Source organism: Patagioenas fasciata, chromosome 2, assembly GCF_037038585.1.
Source record: "Patagioenas fasciata isolate bPatFas1 chromosome 2, bPatFas1.hap1, whole genome shotgun sequence".
Taxonomy (NCBI): Eukaryota; Metazoa; Chordata; class Aves; order Columbiformes; family Columbidae; genus Patagioenas; species Patagioenas fasciata.
Window position 1 is genome coordinate 50829611 of NC_092521.1, and position 22386 is coordinate 50851996.

At 43.5% G+C, this 22386-nt stretch overlaps 1 long non-coding RNA gene across 1 annotated transcript in view; it reads left to right on the forward strand.

The window, feature by feature from the left end:
- LOC136099120 (uncharacterized) overlaps positions 1-18736 on the forward strand; it is a 37484-nt gene extending 18748 nt beyond the window's left edge. The window contains exons 2-3 of the long non-coding RNA XR_010651035.2: positions 13290-13530; positions 14361-18736. This is a non-coding gene — a long non-coding RNA (uncharacterized lncRNA). The remainder of the gene's footprint in view (positions 1-13289; positions 13531-14360) is intronic.
- The last annotated feature ends 3650 nt before the right edge of the window (positions 18737-22386 follow it).

The window sequence follows — 22386 nt, forward strand, 5'->3', positions numbered from 1 at the left end:
CAGCACTAGTAAACCCATCTTCAGTAAGCTGGGAAATTATGCCAACACTGATGTTTAAATATTCAATATTGAAATGTTTAAACTGTAAGAATGTTTAAATACCACTTCTAGGTGCATTTTGGGGTGCCATGACACTCGATGAGAAACAGTGAGAAACTATCATTGACCAAATGAGTTTGTAGTCAGGCCACGATTTTCTAGGATGACCTATGGGATGGTGCATCTCTCTGATCCCAAGGAAACTAGGCTTTTGCTCGCAGAGTGGTTATACGAACGCAGAGGGTAAAGCATGGTATGGGGCTGTTTTGTTAAGATCTGATGGAGGAATTACTGTCTTGGTTCCTGGTTCCTGGTTGATTCCCTCCCAAATGCCTGTAAGTCACTGCAAACCCACACAAAAGACTTCTTGACTCTAGAAAAATATGTGTCTATGTTTAGGGTGTGTGCTGTTTGGGTACTTCTGAGACTGTATTGCCCAGAGGTCACCTTTGGGCTATGCTGGGGGCAGTGTTTTTTGTTTGTGTCAGACTTGGGTGGGAAGAAATACATGAAAATCAAACAGAAATATGCTGTTTGGTAATGGGGTAGCTACACTGTGATGACCTATCTGTTATGAAATATTGCTAAAGCTTGTCAACTGCTTTCCATGTCTCCAATCAGAAGAGCCTTGTATCTTCTTCCAGTGGGAGCAGAGGGCTGGACGTTGCACCCTCTTCCTCATCAAACTGCCAAACCTGCAGAGCCAGGCACAGTCTGCCCAGAGGTTTCCAGAGACTCCCAGGTGCTCCAGACCTGCCACATGTGTGCACATGTGTCCTTTGCCTGTCACCTGAGAAAAACGGTGCAGCCATCTGGAATGACTAGGGAACCAGCATTTAAAAGGTTGATCCTCTTGGGAAGCAGTAACTTCTCCCCAGAAACTACATCTCTGAGGGAAAGGGGCCTTCCTCTGTCCCCAAGTAGATGAGAGGCTTCACATGATGAGGAAAGAGGTCCCCTGAAAGAAATGGTAACTGTGGGCAGGTTGCAGCACCAGAAGAGCTCATTTGGGGTGCCAAGAGCTTCCCAGGAGAAAAAGCTACCAGGGACAGGAGACAGGCTGGTTATGATGTCATGAGGGCTCCAGGCAACTCTTGATCACATCAGGGTTCCAGTTTCGCTTTGTGCTTCTGAGGAATTAAAAGCAAGGTTGTTGTGAGCAGGACACTTAGCACATTTTCATTCTGTCTTTCTCACCCTAAGAAACAGTTCTGGCACATCTTGTGAAAGTAAGTATCTTTAATAACAGCCTCAGAATTGGCACTAGTCATTTCACCTGTTGCTAGACATCCAAAGTCAGCTTAAAATCATTCAGGAGAGAAACTGAGAATTTATCAGTCCATAGAAGTTACAAAGCTGCTGCCTAAGCTTTGCACTCAAATTAAGAGCAGAGTCTCTTTCCCTGGATGCTCCCATCAGGTGACCCACTCATAATGCATTCAAATCACTCCAGGGTAAACTCTTCATTCTTTTTTTGGTGCTATCCCAGTAAGATCACCTCTCATTCTTACTGTGGTTTTTAATACAGAGACATCTGCAATTGCCTCAAGAAATGGTAGTAAGTTCACCTAAAGAGACCACAAACAAGCAAGGGCCCTGCACCCACAAACCTTTTATTCCCCCCAGCACCCTGATTCCTGTAATAGTCCTGAGCTCCCACGTTGAGTCTCTTAAAACTCTTGCCCTACAAAGCAAGATGGCAAATTTTCCCCAAGCCAAACTTGGTAAATGTCAAAGTCTTCTCCAGATGAGAACTGTGGGACAACACAACAGTGACATCAGAAAACTGAGGGAGGAGTTCTGGCAGAAGATCGTTATTTGGGGGTAGCAGCAATTCCCCACTGGTCTCCTATGGGGTGGGGATGAACTGTTTGTGGACTTGGTTACAAGGTGATTTAGCCGTGTTAGTCCCTGTATACTCTGCCAATGTGCTTCCCACCACCTGAGATTGCCCAGGAACCCTCTGCCAGCGCAGCCCTGGTGTCTCTCCAGTGAGACAGCTGGGCATCAGAACAGCATTTGCCTTGCACAAGGGCTCCTCATGCCTTAAAAACTGCAGTCTGACTGCGTCTAATTTATTCCATCTTTATATATGTAGACAAAATGCCCTGCAAGAAGCCACTGAAAATAAAAACTATGTATTTCCTGCAGATCCTTCACATGCAAAAGAATATATTTTCATATTTTCTTCCTTCTGCCCCTCTTGTTATGCACAAGTTCTACCACCATAAATTTACAGTGTTGCTTGGAAATTGATTTGACAGACAAGGCCCTGCTGTGCTACTAAACCAAAATATTTCACCTTCTTGTTGTGTTAAGCCTTGGCTGGATTTTTTTCATCAATATTTTTTTTTCCAAATGGGAATGTAAGCAGCTGAAGCCCAGCAAGAAAACATGAAAATAGATTTCTAGGAAAGTAACCAAAAGGGCTTTGTGAGCAGGACAAGTTGGTTATCAAGAACTATTTTAGGAACGTGAGGAAATTAAACTTTGAAGAGAAAGTTCCAAGAGGGAAGATTTACTGAGGAGCTGAGGGTTCAAAGCAAGATGACAGCACAGCTATCGGGAAACCTTCTCTGCACCTGTTTCTTCACCAGCTGCCTAACCATACTCCCCCTCCTTTCTGCTGGCAGCTGAACAGCCAAGATCTGCATCCTCTTCTGTACTAATCCACTCCACCGTCTGTCTGGAAATGTTTGCCAGTCACTTCATCCCCTCCTCCTCCTGAGCAGACACATAAGACACAGTTTCTGGTTTTAATGCCCAGCTGTGCTCCAGAGACCCTGTATAAATCCAAATCACTCTCAGAATGTTGTGGTATGCCTCAGTTTCCCATCTGTACATGGGAAATATGTTACAGCTTTCCTTCCTTCTTGTGTATATTATGTACTGAGGCTTCAGGTTTCTCATGCTGGGAGCTGCTTCATTCAGAGGTTATGTCCAGCATTTAACGCGAAGGGATTCACCTCAGTCTGAGTTATGGGTATTGTTGTGCTTTGATGGTGTCTGAAGCATTTCTCTTATGGCTCGTTGATGCAAGTTTACCATAAACTAAACTCTTTTTATACAAGGAGATGAAGTTTAGTCTTCCCCTGTGACACCGCTTTGTGCACAGGCACTTTGCACAGGTCTCCTCCCAGCTGCATGTCTGTACTCTTGGTTTCACAAGCAGGAGTTTCGCTGTCTCACCTTTCTTCCCTGGAGAAGTGTCCCAAAACTCTCCCTTGCTGCACAAGACCCCAAGATCCCAGAACATCACACTTCTGCCCCTGTGCCATGATGAGACAGCAGGAATGAGTGGCTTTGCTGAAGTCAGGAGAGGATCATACAGTGTCCTGGTTTTACATATGATTTTGGAGTCAGTTTAGGATGATGAAGCAAGACACTTCAGCACAGAGGCATCAAAGTAGACTCCCACTTTCTTTTCGTACATCTAGATGAAAGAAACTGGGAGGACTTCCCATGTCAGGTAAGGCCCATCTCTACCACAGACTGAACCGTGGGTTGTACCAGCTGCACCACCAGCCAGCCTTGCTTGGCTCTCCACTTTCCAGGATAGAGGGTTGGTGGAGCAGACATGGCCTGATGGGCTTCTCCCCTGCAAGGCCAGGGAAGGGTGATACAGTCTGGTGGTCCCCAGCAGGCAGGTCCAGGAACATCCTCAGATGCTTTCCTCACAGCTGCACAGTGGTGGCCTAAGCTGCAGTTTGAGGCAGACATGGTTGGCAAAACCTCTGTTGGTAAAACCTGTCAAGCAAACATGGCTGTAGGTTCCACCCGCATCCTTCACGAGGAAGCGGCTTCTCTGATCTCTCTCCACCCGTACACACAGGGTGTGCCCTGGGCTGGTGACAGACATGAGGCAATGTAAATAACCTGCTGCAGCCCAGCAGCTGGCTGCCATCTTACCACGACTGGCAGCATGTGAGATGTATGAATAGGTTCTTGGGCACCTGCTCCTGCAAAGACCAGGCCAGCTGTTTGAACTCTCTCGTTTGAGCATTGCTCTTGCTCACTCCTGGTGCATGTGGCCACGTTCAAGAAGGCTGCTTGGTCCCAGACAGCAGCAAAGAGGCTGAGCTTGTGACATAGTGCATGGGAAGAGACAAATTGCCCCAAGCCATGATGAGGAAGAGTCATGGGCAGCTTGCAGAGACAGAAACACCAGCCCAGTGACCCTGATGGGGTGTCTGCTCCTCAGCACAGGGCAGGGACACCAGCATATGTCTGCTTTGGGTGACAAGGACATTGCAGAGACCTTTTTTTTGTTTTGATGCCATGAATCACAGTGGGCAGAGAGGAAGGATTTGGTGCCTGGCTGAGTATGGCTCAGGGAGTCAAGGACAAGACAGAGGAGACTTCTCTCAGAAAAGTGCTATCCTCCCCAAACGTAGATTGTATCCTGTAAAGATGGATTTCAAATAAAGGACAACCCATTTAGCATGTAGCTGAAGAGACTGTATCAAATTCCCAAGCTTCTCTTCCTCCTTGACAATGTTTTAGCAACTGTGGCTGAAATGTCTTTAGCAACATATGACCAGTATTAAGGACAGCGCTGTCTCTATAACATTAAGTTTCACTTTACATAATTCATTTTGCTCTTTTCCACCCATGTCCTCCCTTTGCTCACAGGCTTTGCCCTGGTTGTTGGCTGCTGTAGGGATGGCACAGGCAGAAGGAGCAGCTGATTGTAGAAGAGTGGTAGGACATGAGCTATGCTTTTGGGCAGATGTGTAGTTTTGGTGTATGAATGCCACTACAGTTTGCTGTAAACAAATGGGATTGTTGGTCCAGTTATTTTTATCTCAGGAGGACTTGGAAGACTCATCCCAAGTCCCAGGCCTTTTGAATTAGGGAGAAAGGTACAAGGAGTGTGGTACAAGGGTTTCTAGTATGAGTTATATACATAGTGCACAGAAATTTTTGCCAGTTAGATATATATATAAATATATATGCATATACCTTTTTATGGGTACATATTTTACATATGAGTGTGTGTGTATATATATATATATATATATATATATATATATATATATATATATACATACACATATATGGATGTCTCCTACCATTGTACAGCTCTATAAGAAGCAACACTGTGTTCTCAGTGTCTGGCCACAGTGAACATGTGTTCAGTGTCCCCATTGCACTTACAGCCAGAAATAGACATCCTCTGGACTCCCTAAATTTTGGGGTTCTCACAACCAGTCTCCTCATATCTGATTGTACATCCAAAGGCTGGCAGTGGCTGATTTCTTATTTGTGCCTCTTTTCTGCCTGGGCAGAGACCTTGGCCTGGGATACTGCCTGTCCCAGGCACCACACTGATGTCTTTGACCACAGTGATGCCTTCAAGGCATCTCAGAAGCACCGAGGCTGTGCTTCAAGCTGAAGAGGCAGGAAGCACAGAGTGGATGTTACCACATCCTATGTAGAAAACTCCTGGGAGAATGAGACCAAGCCTTGAATTTTTCACCCAACAAGATTTGACCCCTGTGGAAAAGGTTGCCTTTTCTCTTTTTCCTTCCCGTAGAACAGCTGAGCCCACATGAGTCCTGTGGCATCAGGCCAGCATGTCTCTCTGCCACAGCCACCCTGTGATGGCCTGGCACGGTTGGTAGGCGTTGGGGGCCGAGAGGAAACCCAGCACCTTTGCACATTGGAACCGTTTACAATGACTTTTGTTGCTGATGGCGCATGTTTGGTTGTACTTGTTAAATCTTGTTAAACAGGAAACAGGTTTCAAGGCGAGAGGGTCCCTTAGAGTTCAAGCTCCTGCTTTTAAATGTTCTTACAAGATGCACAATTGGCACCGGCTTACAGGAAATATTTAATTGGAGTCGGAAGGCGCTGGCTCCACCGACCTTGTATTCATTCCTCTGCGTGCTCCTTTCACAATGATTTTCACCTATAGCTTAAATCAGTGATTTATTTATACCAGCCAATGGCAAGTTCAGCAGTGCCAAAGGGACGAGCGGACCACGGAGATGCAACAAGCAAAAGGGAGGAGCGAGCAACAAGGACCTGTCTTACAAAGCAGAAGGGGCTGCCACAAACCTAAGAGTGACATATTTATGAGTCCAATATCGGTTGCCTGCACTGATAAGCCATGGTCATTAAAGGAAGGAAAAGTCACCTTTGTGTATATAAAATATACAAGATTCATAGTCTGAAAAGACTCGACAGGAAAACATTAGGTAAATAAAGGATATCCCATAAAGCATAATGTGAAAATTAAATTACCTCATAAGAGAGGAAGGCTGTCTGTCCCAGCAGTGAAAGTGAGGAAAAATGAAATTCCTCTATTCCATCCCAAAGCTGATTTGGCTTTGGGGTTTTGGGTGGATCTAGACACATTGTTGCTGATGCCTATAAAAAAAAGCATTGAAGTCCATTATGTTGGATTGAAAATGCTGTAGCTTCCCATAAATTTTCACTGTGTACTCAACAACATGGTGAGAAGTATCCTATTCATTGCTGCTCACAGTGGCCAAATTATCAGAAGTGCTATTTCAGGGGTGAGCTGGACTTCCAATGTTACTTCCAGTTTTTAGGTCTCACCAGATCTTCTTTTCAACTGATTTTGGGAGCTGTACTTGTGAGTACTTGGGAAACTTTTCTTCCCTCTTCCCCAGATTTTTCTGGTGAGTGGAACTTACCTAGGATCCACCTATTTTTGCCTTAACTGGTCAGTGTGCCTCCAAAGCAGAGAAAATGTTGAAGCAACAGGAAAAGGCAGAAAGAAGCAAATTGAAAGAGTTCATTTATTACACTACGCAGAAAAAGAGATAATGGGAAGAAAGGAAAGAGAAAGGGGAAAAGAAAAAAAAAATCCAGTATTTCAAAGTTTTATAATTAAAAAGGCAATTTAAAACAAAACAAAACAGAACTTTTTTTTAAGATAATTAACAATTTCATCAGTACGTGGTTTGCTAGTGGCTGTCCCTGTGGAAAGCATGCTCAGCCCCTGCCTTGCATACAGGTGGCCAACCAATGTACAATGTATAGCTTTGCATTTCCTCAGGAGCAAGTCCCTGTGGATATAGCCCTCAGACTCTCCAAAGGTGTTATCTGAAAGCTTCACAGATGCTCAGGGTCTTGGCACAGAGTTTTTGTTGGAGAAGAGCTGATTCAACCTGAATCAAGTCAATCTCCTTTTTTATTGCAAACTTTGATCCTGGAGACATGATTCCCACCACGGTTAGGTAAATCCAAATAGCAGGTTTTAGCCACTATTACGGTCAGCCTGTTTTTTTGTTGTGTTTTTTTGTTTGTTTGGTTGGTTGGTTTTTTTGTTTTTGTTTTTGTTTTTTTTTTTTCCCAGCAGAAACATCCATTAGAAATAATGGCTGTCTACTTTGGTGCCCTCTCTGCATGCAAAAAGCCTGGGGGAAGCCACTTCCACAAGGTGCTGTGGGATTTTAGAAGGATAACTTAAGCAAATAGCTCAGCACCAGTTCCTTAGGTCTCCATTCCCAGGGACAGGTGCCACAGTTGCTGATTCAACTGAAAATCATGTTTGACTTCTCTGGTGCATCACACAAGCAGATTAAGCTGCCCCAGTGCCCAGGCAGGGGCCCAGGAAAGAGTGAAGCACTTATTCAACACAGCCTGTTGTTGTCCTGGGGTTTGTTTCAATACCTCTTCCCACCCACTCTTCTGCTCCAGATGTTTACGAGCCTGGATCTGCTGCTGCAACTCCTGCTGCCTGTAAAGTCCTTTGTTCCTCAGCAACTGGCAGTTTTGTCTCCAGAAGATCTCCAGCCCTTCAGGCCTCTGCATTAGGCAAATGTACTGAGCATTAATTTTGGTGACTTCTAAGCAATGGAAGGGAAGAAAGCAAGCAAGCAAGCAAGCAACCTATCCTGGGCAAACTGAATTGAATCAATGAGGGTGAAACTTAGTTATCTTTGCAGACCAGTAATCTAATGGCATGGGTTTGCACATCAACAAAAGCATTAAAGGGTCACCATAAACAGCTCTTCTCCCCTTTTTTAAACCCCCACATTATAAACACATGGTGTTAAAATTAGAAGTTTCTTTTTCAAGTCAAAACAAACACGGGGCCTGGCTTCCTGCTCGTGGCAATGAACGTTTCTCCAGTGGCCTCCATTGACCTGACTTTTACTAGACAGGTCCCTCACTCTTCTGGAGCTGCCTTCTCGTTTCAAGTGCGTGGGAGGAGGTCCGTTGTTTTTATCACACTTCTTCAAACTGAAGGGTGCCTCTAAGCAAGGCAATCAATATCACAGCCAGGTTCACGCCTAGGAAACTGTGACTAAAGTAACAAGAAAACACTGATTTGTCACCTCTGGAAATGCAGTTTAGTCCAACCCTGTCATCTTTACCCACAGCCCCAGGGACATTTCTTTATTTGCAAGAGGTTTACTTCCAAAACTCTGCATGTGGTCCCCCATTAGATAAATAAGGTGTGATCCAGAAGTGAGAAATGGGAGATCAGTTTTGTGAGAAGCCTGCCAGAGGAGACAGCTTCATTTCATTTCATTTGATTTGGGATTTTTCTTTTATTCCCTCTTTCACCCTTTGCTGGTATCTCAGCTCCCTCTCTAATAAATAACTGGTCCGCATCACTAAACCACTGCACATAACTCAGAGCAATTTGTTACTGTTGGCAATGTCTGTGCAGCGGGGGCCCAGGAACAGGCCAGCATGGAAGCGGTAATACCTCCCACTCTTCAGGAACATGATTTCTGCCTGATTACAGAAGGGGTCATTGGTAGGACAATGCAAAGAAGGTCATATACAACTGCCTGCACACAAATTGTATGTGCTGCATGATCCTCGCATGAGCTACTTTACCCAGGAGTATCTGTCAGGAGAAACTGGAGTTGTGATATCAACACCACAGATATGGCAGGACATTAAAAGAATTAATACATATTCATAATCACCAGAATACAATGAAAGTGTCTGAGCATTTTATATAGCCCTGGGCCCAGAGGACAGTTTAAAATATCGAAATTCCTCCAGAAACGATGATACAATAAATCCACTAGGCCTAAACTCCTTCCAAAGGTAAAACTATAAACTAAATACTTGGTGAAGCTGAAACATTTAGAGTCATGTATGGTTCTTAAAATTAGTGAGAAAGGATTACACATGTTTTTTCTCTTGATCTCCACCTGTCTGTCCTTCATGAACAGTGGGTGTTGCAAAGAGGGTGGCTTCCCATGGTGCTCACCATAAAATAAGTAAGTGGGAGTCAAGCTGCAGGTAAAGAGGGATTTCTAGGTCTTGTTGGGAGTGGGAGAGCTCAGGTGCCCTCTGCCTGCAAAAAGCTTCAAGGGTTAGCTAAGGGCATGTGACACTATGCAGATGGGGCACCTACTTTTCTTCTCAGAAAGCTCATGAGGGCTGAGGGAGGAGGAACAGCAACTCCAGCAAAAAAGCTCAGTCTTTGGGAAAAAACCCTCATTCTAGTACACAGCACTTTCTCCAGCACAGTGGGGTCTTTCCCAGCTTCCCTTCGTCTGTATACTTATGAGTATGTAGTCTCTAATATGCCTTTCTCGTTAGAACCACGTTCCTTGAGAGCCCTGGCCCAATTTAGCTCATTTTGGATAACAAGGCACGGAGAGAGGAGGCAGAGGGAACATGATTTTTATACACACTCCTGTCTCTTATTGCCAATTAGCTGGTCTCTGTGGATGTCGGTACTTGAGCCTGAAAACCTTGAGGTTCGATGGAAGAGCATCAAATGGAAGGTAAAAAATAAGTCAGCAGAGCAACTGGAGGGCAACTGCGGTTTACCCAGGCTGTAACATCTGGGCTCAGTGGCACTGTGTGCCAGTGCTTTCCAATTTCAAAGTCGTCTTATTTGTTTCTGTGGGCATTTGGGGGAAGTTTGTTATTTACTGTTGGGTTTGTGTTTTTGTTTTGCTTTTTAACAAAGCACTTCTGGAAAGAGTATGCTTTCCAAAAACGCATTGTTTAAGGTAATAATACAAAAGGGAAAATGAGGGATGTGGGAGAAGGCAAAGGAGAAGCAAAGCAGAAAGAGAATCTCCTCAGGTGCTTTCAGTAGAAAAACACTGGGTCTATAGGGTGTGAAGGGTTGAAAAAGAGAAGGCCTGAAATTTTTCAGATACATTTCATGGAAGAACTTTTATTCTGGGGGAAAAAAAAAAAAGTCTCAGTTTTTTCTTGAAATACTGTTTTGTCATTTAAGACCATGGGAGAGCCCAGCAAGGCAGAATACTAAACTCCCAGGGAATTATAGAAGTCTTGAATAAAAGCCCCAGATTACCCAGGACCCCCACAGCCCTCCCCACTTGCTCTTTGGCAGAACTGAGTTGCCTGTTTCTAAGAAGGAAAAGTCAACTCTAAGAGGAAAGTGATGTAAGTTAGACTGGGGGGAAAAAGGTGATTTGGGCTACTCAGCTCCAAATGCAACAGGAGGCAGCAAACGGAAGATGAGGGAGCAAGGAGGAAGGCCAGGGTGCAGAGGAGCCCAGCATCCCATGGCCCCACTCTATGGGCAAAAAAGCAGGTTTTCCGGCCTGTGTACCACCACTTTGTCACATTTCGGGAAGGGCAAGAGCATAAAAGGTGGCCATGCCAATGGTGGGCACTACCTATGTCAGTCATCTGTGTGGGAGAACAACAGAAAAAGAGTCTGCTCTCTTTGGTATCAAGCAGAAAGGTAAACTTAATGGCAGAAGATTGTCTCTTTTTCCATCCCTTTTAAGATTTGCCTTGGTCAGTCGATGACTAACGCTAATATGCAGGTACCTCAAATAATGCAGAAGGCTCAGATAGCCCTGCTCATTACCAATTAATTGTTAGAAGGCAACAACAAACTACTGTTGAGAGATTGATATTAAACTTAAATTAGTAGTTTTACTTGCATAATTCACCTTAGTGATGTCTTTTTGGGCAAAAGAGTGAAGCCAGGCAGCTTGCGGTGATAACAGATTTCACAACATGGTGGCATTCACCTTATTTTGGATGTTTCACAAATGCCTAGATGCCTAATATGATCATGTGAAGGAAGGATTTTGCAGGGCACCTCTCTACTTGTATAATACCTACTGAAACACTTGGTCCATGTATGGTCTCACAAAAAAAAAGGAGCCACTCACTTAAAAGTCAGACACAGCTACTTGTCTAGCTGGATCAAGACCAAATCTCTTGTGTCTCCAAACTGGAACTAAAAATCCACCACAAGTTCTCATGTGATTTCCAGTATTTCCCATTTCAAGGCAGGCCACAAATCTTGCCTGAACACTTCATGGTGCTACACCTTGCAAGCCAATTCTGGTCAGACCCAACAATGACAGCCCTTCCTTGAAATGGAAAATAATTCAAGGAAGATATGTTTGTACATTCAAACTTCAGGTTTCAGTACAAAGTAAGTTCAAGTTTGGGCTTAATAGATTAAGTCCACTTACTTATTTTTAAACTGTATTCATTTGACTCTCATTACATGCTTTCTGTCACGCTTATCCTTCACTGCTCTTGCCCATCATTTCCAGAGCTGCTAAATCTGCACCTTTTACCTTACTTATTTCTCTGGCAAGACTGAGCTTCTCCTCCTGCCACTGCTTTATCCCTGTGTAAGTAACATCCATCACTGTATCAGCACCTGTCTGAGAAGCACTAGGGAAGGGTCAAGGTATTATTTCCTACCCTTGACAGGTGTTATAACAACGCTGAACCACCTCAACTTATAAAAGTTTCCATTCTGCAGACTGCTGTGTGTACTTTTCTTCCTGCTATTCCATCCTCCCTGGAGGCTTCTCAGAGCTGCTCACGCCAAGGCAAAAAAGCCACTCACACTTCCACGAATGCAAAAGCCAAATACAGACTTTCCTCATATTGCATAATGTTGAGAAGAACCAGCACACACGAGCGCAGCCTCAGGGGTTTTCTGCAATCGCCATGGCTGGAATTGCCCCTTCTGGGCCAGGCTCTGTCTGAGGCAAGGTGCTGGAAAACCTCCTGCCAGGCAGCGTCATGCTTGGGCTGAAACAGGAGACACGGAGGGGCAAAATAATCACACAGAGGCACAGAAATGCATCTCAGACTCCAAACAGTGAGTGTTTGTCCATAGAGGGGGTCAGCTTACATTGGGGTGCACTTACATGACTTACAAGCAACATTATAACTAGACCTAGGAAACCACAACAGGATGAGACCCGACTGTGATAGGCATCGGGCAGATAACACAGAATTTGAACTCTTAGGGTGCCAATCTGATCACAGCAGGTCAAAAAGCTAGAGGAGATGACAAAACACCAGTGCTGAGCAGAAGCAGCCATGCAACCACACAGAGCAAAAGCTCTGTGGAGTGCTCTTCAGAGATATCCTCTTCTTCTCTCTGTATTCCTCACTCTCCATTTCTGCTCCCTCTGAAGGAGTACACACATGCACAGTTGTACCTGCTGTACGTCCAGAGGCCTTCTGCACTCCCCTTCCTGTAACATCCAGTAAGTGAGAAGAGTTTAAGGAACAAATGATCTATTAAAGCCGTGCAGTGAGTGAAAAATGTGAAATGTTTGCAGACTGGGTTCTTGACCACGCAAAAGTTACACATCTAGGAAGGTTGCTTTCTTTTTAATGGACAAATAGGCATCCTTACAAGGTGACCTGTTTCATCCTGCATGAGTGTCTAGACTAAACGAGATTAAATCACACCCTGACATTAAATCTCTCTGACCACCGATTATGCTGGGCAGTTAGATTAAACGAAACAGCTAACTCTCAGTTAAGTGGGATGAATCCCCTCCTTTGAGTCCCAGATGCTTAGATGTGGTTCAAAATTTCCCATCTCCTGCAAGAGAAAATTCCCGAGTGCTTGAAGTTCAGAACAATATCGCAGGGCATTCACCCAAGAAAATTGTGAGCTCCTTGGAGGGGCTGCTTTTAGGGACCCCCAGATCCACCCCATGTGCACCCTTCCTTTTATCAATGACATGTTCCCTCTTCATGCAAATCACAGAGTTACTGATGAGCATACCGGTGTCTGGGTACGAACATTATGCCTGGCCTTCTCTGAGTCACTCCAGAACATGCAAGGAAATTTGTATATCCAGATAACAGTGCAGGGAAAGGACATAAGAGAAGGCTACGGGGAGGGCAGAAATTGTATTTTTATTAAAGGTGTTGTTATTATTACTATATATTAGTCTGTATCATGCATTTTGCAGGGGTTTGGTTGTCGTGGTTTGTTTCCCCCCCTCGCAAAGTACTGTACTTAAGAAGCAACTATATCTTCTTGCATTCAGTTGCTGATAACAGTTGTGGAAAAGCTGCAGATTTCCAGCCTCAGAAGCACCTCAATAGTTAACGATTGACCAGACCTTGCCCAGAGATAGACTGACAATATTTCTGGCATCCTGAGGCTGGCAAGCCAGTGGAGACGACCGCAGCACAGCACCAAACATCAGTTATTTCTATTCTCCACTTGGACTTCTGCAGACTGAGAGGTGGAAGAAGAGACATTACAGCAGCCTTTGTCCATCAGAGGTATCCCCCAACAAGAGGAATCCTTTCAAAGACTGGGGTTTTTTAAAATCTAATTCATTCCTTAATTATGATTAATCGTTTAACTTAGTTTGGCTATACATCATAAAGCAAGCTCAGGAATTTATCCAGCAGAGACATGCACAGCTCCTTTGACACACCACTGGCACTGAATCTCCTGATTCACTGGCAAAAGTGCTTTCTGTAAAACCCAGAAAAAGAAACTGCAAAAACAAACAAGAGCAATAAAATAATACCCTACGCAAGGGATAAAGAAAAGGCCTAAGTCAGCATTTTATCTGATAGTCTGTCCTCAGGAAATGCCTGTGAAAACAGTTTTGGAAAGTGATAGCTGATCAGGCTGCAGATATTACTTGAAATAAGAAAGGTGCAAAATCCTGATGCCATGTTTTTTTAAAGAAAACAAAATAGTTCTCACCAGAAGAAAAGCACTCTGCCACCCTGCGAAAGGCAGAGTGCCTTATTACGGGTAAAGTATTAGAAGATACAAAGCTGCCAGAAGAAAGATTCAAATACTTGTAAGAGAAAAGGAAATAGCTCTGCATTAAAAATGACTGAATGGAAAGGGATAGACAAACACAGAGGAGGCAGCTACAGCAATGAAGTGTTTACCTAGCTAGGCTTTCCCTGAATCTCTGAGTGCCATCATCATGGTTTTCCTCATTCTTGGAATTTTTAATGCGTGGGGTTTGTGTTTTGTGGTGGTTTTAGTTTTGCTTTGGTTTTGTTCTTGTTTGTGGTTTTTTGTTTGTGTATTTTTTATTATTACTTCTATTTTTTATTTTGGTTTTGTGTTTTGTTTTGTTTTACAGGTAATTGTACCCATGAAAATCTGAACCCTGCTCTGCTTTGCTGCATACCTTCTCTTCTTCACTCACACGATGACACGTAATCTACTTGAGAAAGAGATAGAGAGCTGGCAGGCGTCATACTCCCATTAAAGACAAGAAATATAGCTGTAAAGGTCTTTTTACTGTTAAAACATCCTGCCTAATGACCCCAGTTAAGAAAGGCACCGTAACTGCTGTTCCTAAAAGTGAGATCACTTTCTTTCCTCACATACATGGTTATTCAAAACACACGTAACTCTTGCAATGACATTGGAATTAATCTCACTTGCATCAATACCTTTTCCTGGGGACAGAAGCTGAGTGTAAGGCAGAGAAGCCCCACATCTGCAATGCAAATGATATTCTAAGTATGTCACCAGAAAAAGTGATGCCCAGCACACAGGAGCCCTGGCAGATGCACCGTCCTGAAACCTGTGTAGCGTCATAAATACCACTAACCTCACTGTCATCACCCAAAGTCCTGGAACAACAGTGTTGTAGGGACACAATTATTTTGGGGCACACATAGTATCATAGAATCATAGAATTATCATAGTATCATAGAATTATAGAATTATAGAGTCATAGAACAGCTTAAGTTGGAAAGGACCTTCAAAGCTCATCTAGTCCAACCTCCGTACAATGAGCAGGGACATCTTCAGCCAGATCAGGTTGCTCAGAGCCCTGTCCAGCCTGGCCTGGAATGTCTCCAGGGATGGGTCATCTACCACCTCTCTGGGCAACCTGGGCCAGTGTTTCACCAACTTGATTGTAAAAAATTTCTTCCTCATGTCTGACCTGAATCTCTCCTTTAGTTTTAAAACCATTACCCCTCGTCCTATTGCAACAGGCCCTGCTAGAAAGTCTGTCCTTGTAAGTGAGCCACACATAAGTGGTCATCATCAACTTCAGTTTATGGTTTATTCTCTGTTTCCTCAAAGACAGCAGGAGGCTGCTGAGGATGGGACATGGAGAGGTGCCCCAGAGCTTGCAGCTGCAGGAGTGGTTCATAGTGGGATGGCTGCAGCATGCTGCACCTCCCAGCCTGTTTGGCTGAAATGGCAGCTCAGACCCCCATAATTCCCTTAGCTGTGGTTTCTGGTTTTTCAGGTGGAGGAGCTCTTATGGGGAAACAGGGGAGCTGGTGCTATAAAGTAGGCCATAAGTCAAATGTCAGCTTTTCTGGCTGACGCAGCTATTCACAGAAGCATCCTACAGGTTGCCCAGGCTATCGGGCAGTGAGAGGTTCTTATTGAGCTGGGCAATATTAAGATTGGGCAAGCAGTGTAGTGAAGGCAGAAGGTCTGACACATGGCGGACAACACTGGGGTTGGGGTCAGAGGTGGCAGACTAAGGTGGATGTTTGGGGGCTATAGAAGCATGTGCATTTTAGGCAGCTGTGGCCAGCAGTCAGTCCCCAGTTGTAACTATTGGTTGAAGGTGAAGGAACCTGGAGTGGTGCTCAAGAGCTTTGGAAAAAACAAAGACAATCAGTAGGATCCTTATACCTGTGGGAGTCCTTCCTGGACCTAGTATCTAGTATATTAAATAACAGTCAGTTCAGGTACTGAATGCAACACACATGGAAATTTTATCATAGAAATGAAGTGGTAGGGTGTCATTCAACTCAGTGCCAGAATCAATCAATTGATCCAGATCCTCATCTGATATTGCTGTTGCTGGCATGGAAATGGGAAGGGAACCATCACAAACAATAACAGCAAAATGAATATCTCTTTAGAAATTGCCTAAGCAAACACAGACAATAACCTAATCCAGTTGAAAATAAAAAATGATGCCTCTGAACAGCAGCAAGTGGAAGATAAGGACTAGTCTTTTATCAAGTCCAGAGGCCTCCTGGACAGAAGGAAAAACAAGCAGAAGATCAAATGGATTGTGGGTCAAGTAAAGCTCTAGGCAAAGAGGTTTGAAGCCAAACCACAGGACACATTTGTCAAACTCTTAAAAAAATTGAAATGCAGGATCAAAGCAGAAGCACTTTGCAAATATTAACATTTGTCACCTACTTTTACTTTTGATGTACTTCATTTTGAAGACATTTCTCCCTTTTCTCTTTTATTTTTTTTTTTTTTAAACAGGATAATCTAATCTTTCAGTACACACACTTGCCTCCTTCAAAAGAAACACAATTACAGTATCACTGAAACATAGAAAACTTTAATAAGAATAGATTAAAAGAACCAACATATGGAAAACAAACAATAAAAACATATTAAGCAGCAGTCCTGGGAAACGTTGTTGTCAAATGTTCTAATATAAAGGTTTTGATAGTTTTCCCAACAAAATATAAATGGAACAATAACTCTTTGTATTGCCTCACATTTAAGTGAAGGAAGAGCATTCCTGTAGTGTTTGAGTCAGCAACAACATAAATAAAGAAAATTACATTAGTACCGAATGGATCATATGAATTACTGATGGGTATGTATTGTTTCAGAGATGCTACCTCAGTGATTAACAGAATTAAAATATGAATTTTAAAAGATAAATAAGGAAAAGCTTGAAAGCTTTTTTTCTGGAACATTTTCAGCCATGCTTTTGCCTGTGCTACACCAGCTCTGCAGCTCACGTCCTTCAGACAAAGACGGTGAGATGAGTCCTAGCTCAACGGTGGGCTCATATTCCTGCAAGACTGAGAGGCAGTTTTGTTTTCTTCCTCCCTTCAGCCAGAAGGTTTTTGTGTCTCCACTGACACCCAGAGTCGCGGAACTGCAGAGGGAAGCGGCATTTGAGATCCTTCAATGTGAGTCGAGAGCGACCTCCTGCAAGCTGGGAGATTTACAGCCCTGCGGCCAAGGTACTGCTTTGCACAGCACAAAATACATAACAACAACAATACCTCAGGCTGAATTTAGGAAATTCGGTAATTGTCAAGTGTGGTAAATCATCTTTAAAGCAAACACTCTTAAAAGTGGAGAGATAAAGTTGGTTCCCCCGCGACGAGGCGGTAGCGAGGAGTACGGCGGCAAGGCTGTGGGCAGGGTTTCAAAGCAGCCCGGTGGCGTTGGGCGAGATACGGCCGCCTGCTCCCGGCGGGACTGCGGAGACTGCTGGCACCAGGGCGACAGCCCAGTAATCGTTAACAGGGGAAGTCTGTCTGGTGCCTGCTCTTTGTTCCAGCCCCACTTTCATATTTGAGAACCCTTGTGGTATACTTTCTATTCACAGCAACGTTTTAGCCTGTCGTAAGTGTGGCCCCAGTGATTATAGTTAGGCAAATACAGCAAGAACCCACACATGCTTGAGCCCTTCAAAGTATCTTTTTTTTTTTTTTCCTCAGTTTCTACTTGTTAATGTTTGACTGAGTCTGTAGTTTGAACAAGTACTTCCCAAATATATTTCAACTTTCAAAAAAAAAACCACCACTGAACGTTTATGGTGCTCAGAGCATTTACGGCTCTGAAACTAGTTCTGCAGGTTCAACCATATGTCCAGCCCATCCTTGCACAACCATATTCTTGTAAAATGCAGCCTGTTGTCTTATTGGGGAACTTGCAACACCCCTAGCATCACATTTGGTTCCTGGATATCTCACCAGGATGACTTCTTGGAAACAGTAAAAGCAGGGAAGATGCTAGGAAGAGGCAGCTCAACATGCTTACAGCTGCCAGGTGAAAGGAGGAATCAAAATGCAGATAACAATCTCTCAAGGGCTCCACCTGAAGGAAGGACATACCCAAAATGAGAGATTGTGATCATCTCCATAAAAAAAGGATGATTGGATGCATGTTCTGACTACATCAAAGTGAATTGTGGTACCGGTAGCAACATCAAGATCTGGGCCAACATGATTATTACTCAGATTCCCAAATGAGGTGATTGCCATTACTAACTACTATCTACATAAGAGCTTGTCAAGGGAATCCATTCTTGGTATATACTGTTGGAAAAATTTACCTGAAATTTCTCAGAAGTTGAAATAAACGGAGTCCCAGCAGCTGTTCTTCCAAACACTTTGTGAAGGTCTGTGCAGTCTTAGCACAGGTGACTCAATGTGATTTTACACAAAAGCTTCTTCATTCTGCTTCTGGCAACATAAACCATTTTAAAGAGGATGCCAATGATACCATTCTGATGGAAGTTATAACAATTGTTCTTATGTGAACCTGTTCATCTACTTTAAATCTCCTTAATCCTGTGCCAGGACAAATGTGAAATCGGAGAATTTTACATGCCCAGCTTCTTTTGTCAGCCGTGCACATATATCAGTCCTGGATTTCAGATTTCTGTAGACAAGACTATTCCCTGTATGGTGATATCGTTTGTACACCAAGACAAGGATTCTGCAGTAATAATAAGAAGGAAGCCCATTTTCCCTTTGAATAAAAGATCTTTGATTTGGGGGATTTTTTTGTGTTTTTCTGTTTGTTTGTTTTGTTTTGTCTTGTTTTGTTTTAAAACCATATGAGAGATGTAAACAACTGTGTGTTCTTAGAAATGATAGGTATTTTTTAACATGCAAACATACTGTTATTTTAATAACCTTCGGCAAGCCTGAATGGCTTTCACATGAGCAAAGAACAGGCTATAGGTTCATCTCAAAGCTTGTCTAATTACTCGGACTTAAGGGAATTGCAAAAATAGGGTGGAAACTGCACTGCGTGACAGCAATTCCACTTTCATATTGTCTTGCTTGTGACTGGAACAAAGTCACCTTAGGTGAAGCTCTGGCCTGCTATGGCAATTTAATAATTCTGATATTACTTAGTCACAGAGGGGGAAAAAAGGGAGAGAAAGCTTCTCTAACAGATTGATTTCCAATAAATACAGAATTAATAACATTTATTAAAGGTGCAGGAAAAGTGTTTGAGTCAAGTAATTTTTTTACCAGATCTGTCTCACTTTGCCATAGGAAACCTCAGCACCGAAGAAACTCCTGAGCCCAAGAACAAAATCTAATAACTGTTGCTGTTCTGCCTGATGCTGTTTCAGTGCTGGTGAAACTACACTGTCTCACACCACAGATGTCCTGGGTGAAGGCTCAGTTTTGTTGAGCTGTGTTTTATGTGGCCACTTAAATAAGTACCAAATTTTCCACTGGTTTCTTCCCATTCCTCTCCCAGGCCATGGATGCTGCCTCTCCACCCTTGCCACTTCCCATACTGTAGATGTTAACGCCACATGTCCATTGTCTCCCCTCTGTTATCCCTTTATCCAGGTGTCGCTTTAACGTCGTAGATGCTTATTCCACTGTATCTTCTAACCTTCTAATTTCCCACCGGGAAATCACAGTTGGAGCTGTCTTGTTGTTTCATCCCTGGAAGATACCACTCTTTCTGCAGCACATGGAAAGATCATGGCTTTCTTTTCAGTAATAACATTTCATCAGCTCAAGTAAGTAAGCAGGGGCAACCTGCAAGCTCTTGTCTACAGGCTCCATGATTGCTGTCGAACAACTCCTCTTTGTAGCACTTCATCCTGGAAATACAGCCATGGAGCAGTTCACATTTTCAAAGTGTAAATCAGGCTCATATCTTGGATGCAACTGGTACAGTTAAAGCACGGTCTGTTTAGATCAGCTCAGAAAGTGAAAACCAAATAATGAACGAGCACAGAAAATTAGCTTGGCAAAACTCCACCATGATGATTTGTTTTCCGAAGTGCAGCTGATTTACAGATTTAAGGCCTCCATTGGTGCTCTCTAGGTTTAAAGCAAGATATTTCAACAAAAATTATAGCTGAAGAGCAGTTCTGCTGATACAGGAAATGTTCTGAGGGTGACAGTAAATGCTCAAGGTATGTACAGGACGGGTATATCCCAGCCCGTACTGTTACAACTCTGCACAAAGTAGCCAAGCAAACAGCGTTCCTGAATTTATTGGTTTTCCACACCCCTGCCCTGCCCACAGCCCCACGGATGCCCCACTGTCCCAACAGGCCAGGAGCAGGTTTAGCCAGATTCCTGCGGATTCCCACCAAAAAGGCACTCTCTGGATGGAATGGGCACACAGAGGTTGCCTCTGCATAGCTCCCAGCTACCCACCACCAAAACCACTCCTTCCCATGAGGGCAAGGTGATTGCCCAAATAATTTGGGTGCTGGGGCTGCACTCACTGCCCAGCCTGGCCCATAGATGCTGAGGATCAGAACATCCAATTTTAAAGTGGCCTTTTTTTACCCAGCAGCTTTGCTTGTCATCACTATTACTCGCTAGTGGGGTGGCTGCAGTGACCCAGGGTCCCGTCTGAGTGTGATGCAGACCTGAAACAGGTCCCTCACCTCTGCCAAGCCTTCAAGAGCTAACCCACACGTAACAACCTTTGGAGGAAACCAATGCTAAGCAAGTTGTTTCCTTGGGCCTGCAGCACTGATAATAAAGGGAGAACAAGGTCTCCATGTCCTCGCTCCTATCTGCTTTCCATCCCAAAAGTTTAACATCCATCCAGTTCTTGAGTGAGGAACCAGCAGTGCTCAGAGAGATTGACTTATGTGCCTTGTCAGTCAAAACAGAAGTTTTACGTCTTAATAAACTGGAAAGTGACTTTATTTTGATGACAGAGGCACTTGTAGCTGACACCCAGTGGCATACCTGGCTGCACGCCTGTCAGGTGCCCACAGGCATTTTAGGAGCTTTTCAGGATGGAGCAGTTTTTGTTTTACTGTAGCACACAATTAGATGATAGAAATTTAAACCGTCTTAAGATACAACAAAGTGCCCATCAGAGATTATATGAAGAGTACAACCCTATCAATTTCAGTGTCCTGAACATAAGGATTTATACCCATCATGCAAATTTAAAAGGCAAAACCACAGCACAATGCAAACTCAAGAGGATGGGTTGTGCCCTCACTTCAACTCCTGTACCATAATCAATTCATCTGGCTTATGGATGTGATTAAGGGGCACTATCCGCCTTTTAGATGATGTGACATATTGGCTAGGAACATAATGTGGATGCTTACCTACAGCTTTCTCACAAACAGAAATGGGAAAGAGGGTTCATTAAACTTTAAAGCTTTTAAAGTTAAGAAGACAGGTGCAAACCATTATTCCTTGTATGATGCGAGGAATGAAAAGAGAGAGCCCTTCCACCACCAGGGGAAAGATGGCTTTGTTTCTAGCACACCTGAACTCTAGAATTTATGAAGCAACAGCATGGCAGGTGATATTTCAAACTATTAATTTACCTGGGTCTACGGAAAGAGAAGCTAAAAAGTTCTGCCACAATGTTCTCATGACCATGAATACCAACAGTTATCCGTCCGTCCTCAGGAAGCTGGGAGAGGCTTTAAGAAGAGCTTTGACAGACAGAAAATGGAAGGACACACACTCAAATTACCCAGAAACAACCTTGCTGCAAGAGAGGCTACTCAGAAATGTAAATTCAGATTTCAAGACATAAGATTTTCAAAGTGGTATCATGATGTCTTGCACAACACTGCCTAGACCTCTTTGGCATGTAGTTTTTAGTGATGTGAAACCAGCAGTGTATGGGGCATCCTCTCTAATGAAGCAATACAAAGATGTGGGTGCTGCAGGGAGCCCTGTCCTGATGCCAGGACATCCCCACTGAATGGACAGGGGCAGTAATGCTCAGGCGCAGCTGGGAAACATGGCCCGTGCTAGTCCAGCTGGGCAAATAGGGACGGATCCACACTGTCCTAGCCACCCTATGCCTGCCCAGCAAGGTGTCCAGGGGTTAGGAACGGGGGTTTTTTAGGTTTTTCTTAGAAGAAAAAGGAAATATTTCACTTTTTTTTTTTTTCTTTCCTTGCTGTACATCCTAGCCCTGGCTTCTTTCATGCTACAAGTTCTTCCTCTTTATACCATCTCCATGACTTCCTTTTTCTCACAAACAGAAGAAAAAATAAATAAAAAAAAAAAAATAGAAGGAAGGAAAGGCGATAAACCAAGAGGACAGAAAAAAAAGCAAACCCCCTCTGTTTTTCAATGGCAGATATATTAACTTAGAAAAATGTTGAGGGGATAACATAAATTTCTCCAATAAATTTATTTTTCACAAAATCACAATATTAGGGATTGGAA